At 42.5% G+C, this 14792-nt stretch overlaps 1 long non-coding RNA gene across 2 annotated transcripts; it reads left to right on the forward strand.

The window, feature by feature from the left end:
* Window positions 1-205: 205 nt before the first annotated feature.
* Window positions 206-984, forward strand: LOC134466200 (uncharacterized). Of its 2 annotated transcripts, XR_010038237.1 has the most exons (4): window positions 206-353; window positions 446-517; window positions 600-673; window positions 922-984. It is a non-coding gene; the product is annotated as an uncharacterized LOC134466200 (long non-coding RNA). The 2 variants fall into 2 exon arrangements; XR_010038236.1 differs by lacking the exon at window positions 922-984 and having other exon boundaries at window positions 600-907.
* Window positions 985-14792: the final 13808 nt, after the last annotated feature.

Raw genomic sequence — 14792 nt, forward strand, 5'->3', positions numbered from 1 at the left:
GTAAGACCTCAAAAGTGAAAGAATTCAAGACAAACTATTTTTGCAATTATCAAATTTACTGACGTAACTTCAAACAAATTGGAATTTCAAAACATGAGAAATAGAATGAACAAAATTAATATATAGAACAAATGTAAATTTATATAAATAGAAATGTATATGTAACCGGTGGTTATCCCAAACTTTTATTCTGACGGGGTAACGACACTCCCCTTTCCTTCAGGTGTGTAGCATAAATCATTGCGGTGGTAGCTAGTTAGCAAAGACGCCGTGTTTTTGATGCTGTCGAGTGTAGCGTGGGCACACCGCTCTCTCTGTCCCTCTGTTTGTGGTTGAGCCACCGTACAGGAAAGGTAGGCGTCCTTCTCGGTTGGTTTATTGCTCTTTTTGGTGCATTGTAATGTATTTAGTTGTTGGTTACTGACACCATTTAACTTAATTGTAGCCCTGTCCATCGGCGGCTGGCGTGGGGTCGGCTGCTGTTCTGGGATGGTGTGCTGAGCTGGGCAAACTCAAGGTAAAAGATGCGTTCTGTACGCTTCTTTCGTGTGTGCGAACGTAGTCTCTGTTGTGACGGATGTAGTGTTACTCTATCACAGTGTCGCTGGTGATGTTCTTCCACTTTGTGTCCTGTGTGGTTGACTGCTTGCATGCCGCTTCGAGAGAACCAGAGGTAATGCCGGCATTTTCTGTAAGAGTTTCGACGCTTAGCACTTGACTTGTGTAGGGAGTTGTGTGGGGTGGGAGTGGGGGTGCTCCGCAGGTGCGATGGCGGGACTGGCGGCGTGGTGCCTTTGATATCGCGCTGTGGTGTCGTGGTTGCACCTGTGGGAGCGCCCACATTTCCACAATACACAACTCCTGTTGAATCGAGTTATAAATGCCGTTCCTAATGGTAACTTTCTCGTTAAATGTACATAGGAGGAGTTGGTGCCTTCGACTACACTGATGCAGTGTCACTAGAGAAGGGGGGCATCACTGTTCTCAACCTTTTTCTTTGTTTTGTTCTATTGTGTGAGTGATTCATCCTGTGCAACCTTTTCACTTTGACGTCCGAGACGAAGGGGCTTGTGTAAGTTTCACTCTAACATCCGAGACGAAGGGGCTCGTGTAAGTTTCTACTTAGTAACCGCCAAGACGGAGCTTGTGTATATGATTAGGGTATGAACACTGAAGTATTACTGGGAGACGTATCTTAAATCTCAGACTCCTTTTGGAACCTATACTTGCTGTAGGGGGAGACCAAAGACGTGTGTCTAACAGGCTTGTGTGTGTGTGTGGTGGCCATTACCAATCTTGCCCTTTTGGCAGTTTGTTTTCTTTTTACAATTTGATTTACTAACTTGTTTGCCGTGCAATTTTTGTTATTTGGTCTACCTCTCGTGCAACTAGCACATTTGCACAATTTTGTATATTGAGATGACGTGCCTAAGGATACTGTAAAAGCTTCATATTCTATTTGTTATAATTGACTGAGCCCGTGAGGCACATTTTCAAATACAGAGACTCATTACGAAAAGAGAGAAAATAAAAAGAACTCTGAATTGTATGACAGTTGTATCTCTTGTTATTCACTAACCTGTTGCGGGGAAAGTCAAATCAAGTGTTTGATGGTTGGGTTCTCTCACCCTAACAAATGAGAGTGGCGTAGTCACTAAACACCTTAAAAATATTAAAAATATAAAAAATATTACGGTAAAGAGATAACGCAGGCCACATAAACAATCAAATGTACAAATAACAAAACATGCATTTTTTTATGTGTCATGTTGTGTGTGTTTGAATGTGTGAATGTCTAGGCTGTGTGGATGTCCTGATGGACCTAATTTTTGATGAGATGTTTGTCAATCCTGTGCCATACACCGATGCACTGCTGGCCATCAGCGTCCCAGAAGACCTGTCAGCGCAATGCAACAGGCCAGACGTGAGGCAGTCTGAACCCAGTGTAGAAGCCCTCATCATCTGGGTACATGGCGCGGATGCGGAGGACCACACAGGCAGGAATGACTACCCTAATCCTGCGCCCCAATAGGCCCCAACACCACCGCACGAATTGCCTGTAGGCCAAATACCGGAGGCGCCTGGAAAAAGAGATGAAAGAAAAGACACTTGCAGAGAATGTTGTTGTTGTTGTTATTCTATTATTGATATGGTGTTCATATTTCCATATTCCAATGGAATAATTCTTGATTGTGTTTTAATAATATCTTGTAAATAAATCTACCAACACTTCATAATCTCTACATAGTTTAATTGTCAGGCACTATTGGATATGTTGTTCATATTTCCATATTCCAATGGAATTATTCTTGATCGTGTTTTGGTGATGTCTTGTAAATAAATCTACCAACACTTTTCATACTGTCTACATGGATGAATTATCCGGCTCAATTGGATGGGTATACTGTAATCTATATGCAGCCTATGTGGCTATGGGTAATTATTTGACATGCTGCTAACCGATGGGTTCTTCTCAGGTGTTAACGGCCAAACCGGTGCCTGTATTCTCTCTCAGCGTCTTGTAAGGCGTAGATATTAAGACAGACAGGCTCAATCCCTGGATTGCATGCTGGATCTTCCGCCACTTCCCACTTTTTTTAAACCATGGTAAGTGCATAAATTGTATGGGGAATTAATTACTTGTATGGGGAATAACTTCAGGAACAGGTCGATCCAAATGTTGTAGGTCCAAATGTTATCAGTGTTACCTGAGGGATCTCCCTGCAGCATCTATTCTCCGTTTCTGTGGGCATTGTGTCACAGTTAGCACATTGACACCTATTACAAAAAGGGCAGTGTAATGATAAATACATTTGCCTGTTTTCAGATAAATACAGGCAAATGTAACAATGGAACATCAGACTTGCAGCTAAAGCTGGGCTTACACTGTGCGACTTTTGCCCCGATTTGGCACTCGCACGACTTTTTGAGAGTCGGGCCGATTTCTTGCTCAATCGCAGGTCAATCGTGAGTCTCGCATCGTGCAGTGTACAAGGGGTAACGACAAGCGATTTTGCCTCACGATCGTGCAATCGCAGGGTCGCAAGAAAATCAAAACGGTTTGAAATTCTGGTTGTGGCTCGTGCGTAAATCGCACAGTTAAAGCAGTGGTACGACCCGATTTGACACTTCACATGCACAAATTCATAGGGCCGTGCGATTCGCTGTTGAGCGCGGCCTCATCTCCACCTCAGGTGCGCATGTTCCCTCCTCTGCAGACCGGGGAAACATGCCTGTCGCGTCGTACGGTGGAAGCATTTCGCTCGCATCCGACTGTCGGCTCATGTAGTGTGAGGACGTGAGTCGTGAACTTTTAAACAGTGAAATTCCATCGTGCAGTGTGAGCAGAAGCTTAAGACCCAAGAGTGAAAATATCGCACAGTGTATGCCCGGCTTAAGGTGAAGGTTTGGCTTGGATAGTGGTGGGGACATTACAATAGCAAATTGTCCTGGTATGCTATTTTTGCATTGTATCTGTGAAAAATGGTGGGGACAAGCTGGTTTCAACTCAAAAGTGGTAATTGACATGTCCCCACTATCCACACCTAAAATGACATCCTTCCGTTGGTGGCAAGTCCTGGCTAAATGAGGAGTCAACAGGTGAGCATAGCCAGGGGAATAATTGACCAGAATACAATCGTTTTTTGCACGCCATAAACTACATAGACATTGAACAGTTGGCTGTCTGTCCCAGTGAAGACAGGCTAGCCTACTGGGTCCACACAACATGTAAGTTTCACTTCGTGGGGGTACTCTTTGGATCTAGCACATGGTTGTCGAGGTATGTTTTTTTGTTGTTCACTATAGCATGTAAACCTTTTTGTCTAAAATACTGGATTATAAATCACTCCATTCGTGTCAACACTGGGCTGATCATATGCGGGGTGGAGAATCATTTGCGAAACGGGACGGTAGCCTAACAGCGGGGTAACAGCAAGTCTTTCAAAATTCATGACATTACCCACTGGCGTCTATTACAGTTACCTTTCATAACATGTTGGCAATGTGTACAGTGGGAAATACTTTGACAGTGTTACTGTTCTGTATGATATACACGCCACAACAATATAGTTGCTTCTTCATGTACACACCAGTTGAGATGCCAGTGGACATAGTTTAACTCACCGGTGTTAGCATTGACAGTACGTGCCCACACTGCTGAACAAGTTGTTAACTTAAAAGTTTTGCAAGCAAAAACATTTTTTTTAGAATTTGATGTTCACTGGAAGGGTAGTCCTGATGTAGAAACAACGTGTTTCTGCGTAAAATAGTGACGCTAGCATCAGCACTCAGTGTTGACTGTTTTGGACCAGGTCCCAGCAACTTACTAGTTCTAAATTAGAACTATTCATTCCGGACATTTCACACTCACCATTTTGAAACGTCCTGCTGAAGGCGATGCTGGTCTGCTGTTTGGACTACCTGAATCTCGGCTTCAGGGTCCGACTCTGGGTCGAATGCAAACGGTGTAATTGTTCCCTCGCCTGCCATTTCCAACTTCAATAGTTATTACAGGTATTTACTAGCAGCATCTAACATGCTAGCAACGAAAACCAGACATGCCCCCCATTCAGCCGCGGCACCTCCCATCTCCCCTCCCCCTGCATATAATTGACAGAATGACGCACTGGGAAAGGTGCTGAAACAGGGCTTTCTTCTCAGAGCTCTAGTATGCATTTTCCTGGTTAAATTTCAGAAAGCCCGCGGATATAACACCCTGATTTCGGATTTCTACATCAAATGCGAAGAGACGACTGTAGTGTTTACAGGGCCCTTACAAATCTCTCTGTTGTTGACTTTATCTGTTGTTGACAGGGGCGGTTCCAGACATTTATTCTTGGGGTGGCAAAGGGGTGGCGAAGTGTATTTCAGGGGGGCATGCTCCTACACTAAGGGAAAATTATAAACACTATATAATCGACACACACACTTATGTGATACAGTGAATCCCTTAAAGTGAAACCCTGCAACCTAAAGTTCTATGTCTGAAATGATGTCAAGCATTAAGGCTATTGGTCACAATCAGGGCTCTTAGTTGGGGTGGCAAATCATATTTCTGGGGGGGCAAATGCCACCCCTTAGAACCGCCCCTGGTTGTTGACCAATCAGAGCACAAGTTCAAACGTGTATGCTCTATGCTGCCAACGGTAAACTTTCGAGGCACTCTCCAGTTGGAGTTTGAGAACAGCCGCTGCTGAAACGAGGTGCTCGCTAGACACTCAAGTGTTTCCCCTTGTGTCGCTTGCCTTTTACAAGTGAGCACTGTCCAGATCACCGTTTGAAAGGTAAATGGGCTTTGAGCAGGGTTTGAGAATTGTGAATAGTTTTCTATTAGCGAAGCCCGTCCACCTATGAAAATAAATAGCCAAATGGCGGCAAAGTCTGTCGTCCTAGCATGGTTTATCCAATGTTTCACATTTTTTGACACCAATATTGATGCTTGTTTTGATATTTGACCAAAAGGATATCGAATACTTCAGAGTGAGAAAATGTCTTGGACTGTCGCGGTAAGCTATAGGGCCTATCTTTGCTAAATTGGCAGATTAGCAGCGAACTAAAATTGATTTATCTTTACATCGGATCAAAGAAACATTGAAATTCGACTAACATTTGTCATTCATAAAATCAGTGAAATGCCTTAGTGTTATAGCTAATTATATTATAGATTTTCCTATGTGCCTCCTTCAGCCAACAACAGCAAATGCTTTAATTTCATAGTCGGCGGGGCTCCAAGTTAAGGGACTGTCACCTTTTTTTCTTTGACGAGTTTGGAGGCCTGACCAAAGGACTGGGATTTTTGTATACAATAAACAATATAAACCAAACATAAACCAGGACTACGTTATGATGTCTTTTGTATGTTATGTGATGGTCAAAGAAAGACAATTTTGGACAAAATATGGAATATTTTCCGAGATCAACAGAGAGATACTTTCGTTTTCATTTGAAAAGAAGCTACTATACTTCTTCCGTATAATACATTTTGCATTGTTCTGTCAACAGTGTCCACAACTACCATGAATATCATAGTGTCAAAATAGTATTAGCAGCACTTTATTTTAGGCTTCACTTAGTAGTGATGAAAGCTTAATTACTACATGCACAAGTGATTTATGAGATGTATTAAGGGCCTACTAAATCCTTATTAGTACTAAATTAGTAATAAAGGCTTTATTGGCAAGAAAAATAAAATAAGTGAATACATGTCCAACAAATTATTCCCTTTTTGTGTCTTATAATTCACTAGTGCAGACCGTTAGGCATATGTTGGTGGCTAATGTGTGAGCCGTACAATAAAGTGTTACTGTCCCTTTATGGTCAACTATCTTTTTTTTTTCTTAACTCATCACATTCATCTGATAGGAATCTGACTCTTGTCCACATTCAGTTGGCACTGACTACTCCTCTTTCCTAAAAGACAGAGGGAAAAGGCAGATAGGGGAAGAAGGGAGACAGGCTTCCTCCATGACTTTCTGGCCTCCATTCCATCACTAATTAGCTCTTTGGAGACCTCCTCGTGGAAGGGAAGGAGAGAGGCAAGTGAGGGGAGGTGAGGGGAAGGATGAGGACGTATAGGAGGCTCTAGTTGGAGCAGTAGGGTTGGCTGGTTGTGAAGGTTACAAAGAAGAAAAAACACAGATGAGAAGTTGGTGAAGGCATTTTAATGGAAGACTTATTTAATCACATCATTTCTGTTCAACTACACAGGCAGTAATCGATTTTATTGTGAATTTCATGGATACACTTATTTGCATTTAAAATGTAATTGGGTTAATAAGAATTTGTAAAAGTAAGATGTCAGATGATGACATCTGAAATTAAATAGCAAAAATTAAAAGGTCATACAATACCATGCAAGGTACTTCAGTAACTATTTGCACACAAGACCCTATGAGCAGAAGGAAGCCCAAATTCAATATTATCTTTTGTGATGTAGCCACACCAGGTAAAACTGTTTGTATTTATGTAACCCAACGCCAACTGAACTAGAAGGTCAAGACTGAAGCCATCAATGAGATCTCTGGAAAAAAAACTTTACCCTAACCATTCATTTTGTCATTAACTTGATAGGAGATGATTGGGCCGAAAAGTATGGGATCTGTCTGGGCCAGAGGTGATGATTAGCACATTTTCACAGCCCAGAGCTGCTGCTTTGCCATGAAAGATTCACCCAGGCCTTTGTCTTGAGGAGTGTAAATATTGTGCTTGCAGAATGTGAAAGCAGTGCACAACTAAGGTACAAAAAACATGGAGAAAAAAGATCAAGAGCGGGTCTTACATCAAGGAGGACCCCGAGGATGTCTTTGTTGTCAACTTCAGAAGGGAAGGCGAGGAGCAGAGGAGGAATCCAGCAGAAGGGGAGAGATGCCAGAGAGAGACTCAAAGGGCTGGGTTTGGCCAAAGTGATCGGTATTCCTGTGCAGTTTGCCTCATGGCTCTGAAGTAAGGGAAAGGAGCTGGCAGCCAAGCCAGAGGGCAAAACACACTCACACCTTCAGTGCACCAAGTATCTCGTGAATGCGCAAACACTTCCCCACACATGAACTGCAAGAAGTAATCCACAAATATACACTTATACAGGGGTCAACATCCAGTGAACAGTTGCAGCTACTGATGGGATGACATTGAACTTCCAGGAGATAGGCAGTGAGGCGAGACTATTGGTTAACGTTGCAGTTAAACCATGTATCGTTGCTGCTATGAATAACAATTATACAGCCAACATCAGTAACTCACCTGTTGGATTATGCCTGCAGTTAAAATATAGGCCTACAATAAATACATTAATTCTGAACTGAAAAGATTTAAGTAACCATCTGCATTTAAAGGCTGACCATTTGACCAAGCTGCCTCAACAGGTGCCTGCCTGAAAGGCCACCAAAAACATGATGATGCCAACTGAGGCATCAGTAAGATTTTATTGATCATATGGCACTTGTCACGACTAGCAAGACATAGTCGTGTCGGGTTGTCAATCCACAATTTTTGCTAGAGTGGTTTTCAGAACAGCCAGAAGTGTTTTGTGTTGTAGCAGACGATATTGGGTAGCTAGACGTCATCGTAGCTGGCCCTGAGGACTGTGTGAGAGCAGAGACTATTTTTTGCAAACATTCACTTTGACAGATATTGAGTTTTTTCCTGATACTTTTCTTTTGTTTCTCCTTTTGTTTATGTATGATTATTGGGTTGTGTTTCTGTGGGCATGAGTATTTTTCTACCTTTTTGTTCACGTCATATTTTGAACCGTGTATGTCACGTGACCTGGAGTTGAACTTTATATCACCTGGAAGCGCTGGGGTCAGGGTAAGGACTTATTAATTGGCGTGTTCCATTTAATTCTACCGCTGGTACAAGGCGTACACAGTAATTACTTGAATTATATTGTATTTTCCTTTACTATTTTATTTTGTATGTTCGATTTCATATTAATTTGTGATATGTGTTTGTTTTGTTTGTCATTGTTTGCCCGTTTTCATGGTGCTCAGGACGGGCAGAGAAAATAAAGAGTCATGACATCAGTATGAAGCGTGGACCGGTTTTATTGATACCAGCAGTAGCTACAGTCATCATGACACTTATCTCTCTCCCACCCCTCCGGTGTGTGTGGAGTACACTTCTCTGAGAGAAACTCAGGAGCACCCATATCCTGTATTGAATATGGGATAAGAACATAGTATAAATGTATTACATGTATATAAGAATGATTTGTTTTCTTAAAGGGGCACAATGTAGAATGGCGTCGTTGGCGCAGTGCCCGTGGCATGCCTGTCTCAAAATCTACAGAGACATGCAAAAATGCTGTTTAAATGAACTCGCTTTGAGAATGTTTTTCTTCACGGAATACCAGCAGTTGATACAAACATGAATATGGTTTGTTAAGCGTTTTTTCGTATGAGAAATGTTTCCCACGACACTCGTTCAGACCGCTCTGTCAAAAGTTGCATTTGGGATTTTCTGACAGCGGACCGTGGAAGTGGCCGCGAGAATCATCGTTCACCTACTAATGACTCAAATAAGCACCGGCTGACTCGGCACAGTGACAGTTAATTAAACTTTTAATCCTACCTAGAGCCCCTTTGATTGCCTTAACCATATGAAATTTGAGGTGTTCTGTAGTATAGTGGTGTTATGGCTGACTGTTTTGAAATATGTTTGTGCTTTTTGTTCCTTTTTATGTACATTCTCAGAAGGCACCATCATGTGAAAGACCACCCCCAAAGAGGAGATGTCTCCAGCTCCCAACAGAGAGAGCCTGTGATGCATTCTGCTACTGAAGTGAAGGAATGGCTTGGAGTATAGTCTGCCTCCACACCAATGTGATGTTGGCACTCAAATCATAGTTGGCCAAATCATAGTGACCATAATTATTGTTCAAAGAAGTCAACAAAAGATGCAAGAACACAAACGGATCCTACACCATCACTGTCAGCTCATGACTTGGATGACAAAGTGTTTAAGTTTTACACTGGCCAAGACATCATCAGGATTTGGCAACTTTTGAACACCATGATTGTCTTCAGACATTCAAATTACCAGTCCTTGAACAGCTACTACTGGTCCTAATGAGGCTTCGGCTTGGCTTAATGTTTACAGATTTGGGCATACGATTTGGGATCAGCAGGACTACAGCCTGTGATATGTCCGCAATGTGGAGAACAACACTTGCTAATTTCATGAGGGACAAAGTTATTTTTTGGCCCCCTCGAGACACTCTGAAAAGCGTAAGACCCTTGTTTTGTTTTTTGTTTTTTTGTTTTTTTAAATCTATCCCAATGCAACATGCATCATTTGCACTGAAATATTTGTTCAAAGACCAAAGAACTTAGGGAAACGAGCAAAACCATACAGCAACTACAAGCATCACAATACCTACGAAGTCGTCTATTGCATAGACCCCAATGGCTTTGTGATGTACAAACTCCAACTCCGGTGAAGTTGGGACGTTTGGTAAACTGTGAATAAAATCAAAATGCTATCATTTTCAAAACATTCAATCCATTCATTAGATGGAGAATAGTGAAAAGACAACATATTAGGTGTTAAAACCGAGAAAAAAATATTGTTTTGGGGGACATATGTACTAATTTCTAACTTGATAAGTGAAACATATCTCAAATAAGTTGGGACGTGGATCAGTGAAATGTAATTAACATCCAAATAAGATAGAACAGTAAAGAAGAACATTTCAAAATGAATTGTACTGATGGACAAGGTATAAGGCCAGGTATGAGGCCATCACAGAGAGGCTGAGTCACTCAGAATTAAAGATGCAGAAGGAATAATTACCATAGTTATTACATACATTTTTGAATTCCCCTTGATTGAGTGTATATAAGACATATTATTCATTAAAAATAAATGTTTTCATTAAAATATTCATTAAAATCATTGTATAGGTTCATGACATCATGAAATGTATATCGGCTGTAGTCTCACTCTAGCACTCCAAGAATTACAGCTATTGAAAAATTGACCATATTAACAATGCTTCATGCGTGCAAATGATAAGAGATGCGTCTGGCTGCAGCCTCCAGTCTCAGCCCCTAGTCTGCAGCCGCTGCACTATTGGACCCCCTCCACTATTTTGACCGGAAGAAGTTTTCTAGGAAGTTTTGGTGGGCTTTTAAGAAAAAAAATCAACTCCACCCTCTTAGCAGTACTAGTGCTGCATTTATGAAGACGCAAGAAGACCAATCTTCTGTGATCGTGCAATACCGTCATCCGAGGTAAGTTCTTGAACGTAATATCACATTGAATATCCTGTATTAAAATAAATCAGTAGTTAACATTGATACACATTTAGAGGGCTATTTTGACAACTTTGAGCAAAATGCGTAATTAGATGAGAATGTTGTGTTAAGCGGTTAAGCATCCATAGACCTATACAAATCCATGTCTACAGGGTTTACATTATCCATAGGGCCCACGCCTTAACACCATGTAATCGGTTCTAAGATGAAATGTCTATCATACGGTACAGTGTCTCGTTTCTACAATAACAATGGGAGTTTAATAACATGTAAGGAAGCAAAGTTGGACACGTATAAGATGAAGGCATTCAGACTTTCTTGTCTGACTGAGTGCTATTGCAAATTTGTTAATATCTGGCAACATCCAAGGTTGTTAGTTCTAAAATGGCTTATAAGGAGTCAGCTCAGTGGGTTATACAGTATTTTTACACGTTGGTACTTTTATGCAGCGAACAGTCCTTCGTGCTTGTACATTGTCTCTGACTTAATTCCCAGAATTAACCTCGGATTAAAAAGCTAAATTTGCTTTTGCTAATTTGCTATCATGCTAAACTGTGACATAGCTAACATCAAGGTTGTTAACGCAGCTACATTATATTTCCTTCCAGTGTGTGTGTTGTTAATATAAAAACTGCTTGTTATGGACAGTAAGAGTAAGTGCAAAGAATCATAGTGTCGTTTTACGCAATTAACACTCCATCGTGTTTGAATATTTTTCTATGACCTGACGCCAGATTAACAGGTAGGAAACGCTGACGCACGTGGGGATACATGCCCTGAACAACACCACTTCTATCGTCTGTTCAGACATGGTGTACAATCACTTATGGGCAGAAAGAGTAAGCGCGATGACATGTAGAGTATTTTTGCACTTTGGTACTTTTATGTAGCGATGTCGCGTTTGTACTTTGTATCTGAATTGGTGCCCGAAATTATCTCAGACTGCGTTTGTACTTTGTATCTGAATTGGTGCCCGAATTTATCTCAGACTTGAGCTGAATTTGTTATTGCTAATTTGTCATTATGCTAATCGGTGACTTCGCTGTGTTGCAATGTCAATTGTTACTGTGCTAAAACAGCCTGTTATGGGCAGTAGACATAAATATTTGTCATTTTACACTTTGTTACTTTTACTCAGCAAACAGTCCGTCGTGTTTCGAACATTTTGACCTGACGCCAGATTAGGTAGGAAACGCCGACGGACGTGACACAATATCATGCACACTAGGGTAGTCTTGTCACTTCTATTTGTCATCAGGCCGGACACAATGTCTAATCATGAATGCCGCCTTTACTGGTGATGACTGAGAGTTTTTGGAACTGGTGCGTTTGTAGTCTATCTAGTGTGTTCGTGGGTTTTACACCTTCTCACTCTTGTGGTGTATGCACTATGCACTGTAACAAAGGCGCGCCACGTGTTTCTTTTGTTTGTCTTGCACATTTCCATCCTTCTACATGGCGTGAAGCCAGCTGTGCAACGCTGCACGTCTTGCTGCACGGGGTACCATTGTCCTCTGTGCCTCAGGTTTAAACCTACGAAATTGCGCAAGCTCCAGAAGCACTTGGAAAGTCACATAAGAGGAGGCATTTCATTTGAAGGTATTAGTGTCTGTGCTTGTTCTGTGTCTGTGTGTTTAACTCTTGGCAGGCTGTGATTTTAACTATTTACGCCTGGTGATGAAAATTCATGGAATCTACAGTTAAATTGCTGTCCCTGTCAAATGTCCTCCCCATGCCGCCGTCTCCAGCCGCCTCAGGACACATGCCGCCGTCTCCAGCCGCCTCGGCACACATGCTGTCTCCAGCCGCCTTGGCACACATGCTGTCTTCAGCCGCCTCGGGACACATGCTGTCTCCAGCCGCCTCGGGACACATGCTGTCTCCAGCCGCCTCGGCACATCCTGCACCTGATGTAGACCAGGTAACTCCTGCAACCGATGCCGCCACAGCTTCACGTTTGTCTTTGAAAAAGCAGAGATGTCATTGTCATTGTAATATTATTATCCTGAAGAAAAACATGGCCAAACACATCCAGAGAAAACATAGTGACGCATGAAAAGACATCACGCGTGAACATCATCTCAAGAGTGTCTGTGTAGATGCAACCAATGGAATCTCTGCTGTTCAGAAGACCTGGTGAGCAAACGCTATCTGAAATGGTGAAACTCAAATTTTTTGGTGAGGTGACGAAGACCACATGCCTGAAAAGGCAAAGATTTGCTAGAGAAAGTCATGTGCCTCTTTGTGTTCCAGCTGACTTTGAAGATAGCCAGAAGAATTTTTGTTTTTCCATCCATGAACCATCTCTGACCCACTACAGTCGCTTTGGGCGGGTGATGGTGCATTACATCTCAGAAGCCAACACATGGCATTGTCCATGTTCAAAACCTCGAGGATCATGTGTGCACAAAAATATCAGCAAATGGCACTTATTTCAGACAAACCGGAACATCTTTCAAACTGAAGCAGTCAACACATCACAGGAAAAGCACCAGGACATCAATGGCTATCCACCACATGACATTTTGGAGCAGCTTGTAGATTACTTGTTTCGTCACAAAAAACTCCCAGCTCACCTACCTGATGACCTCCTGAAGCCAATGGCCTTGACTGATTATCGGACCGAGTTGCACCCAACAGAGACTGTTTGTACTATATGCCCAGGTTCAGTGCAGCTTCAGAAGTCAAGAAGGATCACCAAAAACGCGAAAATTGTTACCATGAATGGTGTACTCTCAAGTAAGTATTTTGTTTGTATTATCCTGAAATGATTGCTTTTCTTAACTACACTATTGTCATTGCTTCCTGTCCTTCTTCATTAATTTTTTTCTCTCTATAGATTTGTCAACCTATTTCCGGCGTTGTCCACAATGTTAGATGGTGTACAGGTACCAGGAATGGCCGGCCAGGACGGCCTACAGAATTTCGACAACCACACCATTTTGACCCTCGAATTATCTCTTTATTTACGACATAACTTGCAGGTATGTACAATAAAATGTCCTACTACAAAACGGGCATCAATGGGTTGTATGATTATTCAGATTTGTTGTTGTTGTTGTTCTCTCTCTCTCTCTCAGAACAATGTCTCTGTGTCAAAAGTGATTAAATCACTTGAAAAACTGAGAAAAGTAAAATACCCAGCAAAAGACAGCATCCTACATGCCTACTGCCACTTTGAGGCTTTAACGAGCCACGACTACTCGTACTCTTGCATTTGCTGTGGCGACTCCCCCGACTTTGTCTCGGCGAAGGTAATCAGGGCCCTAGGTTCCTGGCTGGCTAGTGGGTGGGGGGATGACAGTGATGGGAGAGTGGGTAGAGTGTCCAGCATCCTGATTGCTTGGTGGATGAAGCTACTTGAAAGTCTGGTGGTGCTGGAGTGGAGGCCTCCAGGGGGCCAGTACCTCTTTCCAGAAGGCAGGAGGCTGAACAGTTTGTGTGCAGGGTGGGTTGCTTCCTTGACAATCATCAGTGCTTTGCGGGTGAGGCGAGTGGTGTAAACCAGGGGGTAAGGATTTGGCTGATTAGCTTCGCCGATTGGCAAGGCACTTCCTCATGGCAATTCCGCCACCACTTCGCTCAAAGAGGGTGGACGCGATTGGTGGGTGCGCAAGTTTAGTGTTGGGCACACATACCTATACAGGTGTGTGGTTGGGCACCTCCATGCACCCAATGCCCGTCTTCCATATGTCTTTCTGGTCAATCGTAAGTCAGTCATTAACATGGCTGAGTAAACTGGTGGCGGAAACGACTCCATCTTTGAAGCTGAAAAATTCGTTCAATTTTGGCTGAATTCTCTAGCCTAGCATTTCCCATTGAAATGACTGGAGGCGGGACTTATTCACTCTCTCCAGTTCTTATACTACCTCCATGGTGTAAACGACTTGCAGGGAGGGGAGTGGTGCTCCAATGATCCTCTTAGCTGTGTTCACAATGCACTGGAGGGTCTTCCTGTTCTGATCTGTGCAGCTTCCGCCCCACACTGTGATGCAGCTGGACACGATGCTCTTGATGGTCCCGCTGTAGAATGTTGTCATG

Source organism: Engraulis encrasicolus, chromosome 16, assembly GCF_034702125.1.
Source record: "Engraulis encrasicolus isolate BLACKSEA-1 chromosome 16, IST_EnEncr_1.0, whole genome shotgun sequence".
NCBI classification, from domain to species: Eukaryota; Metazoa; Chordata; class Actinopteri; order Clupeiformes; family Engraulidae; genus Engraulis; species Engraulis encrasicolus.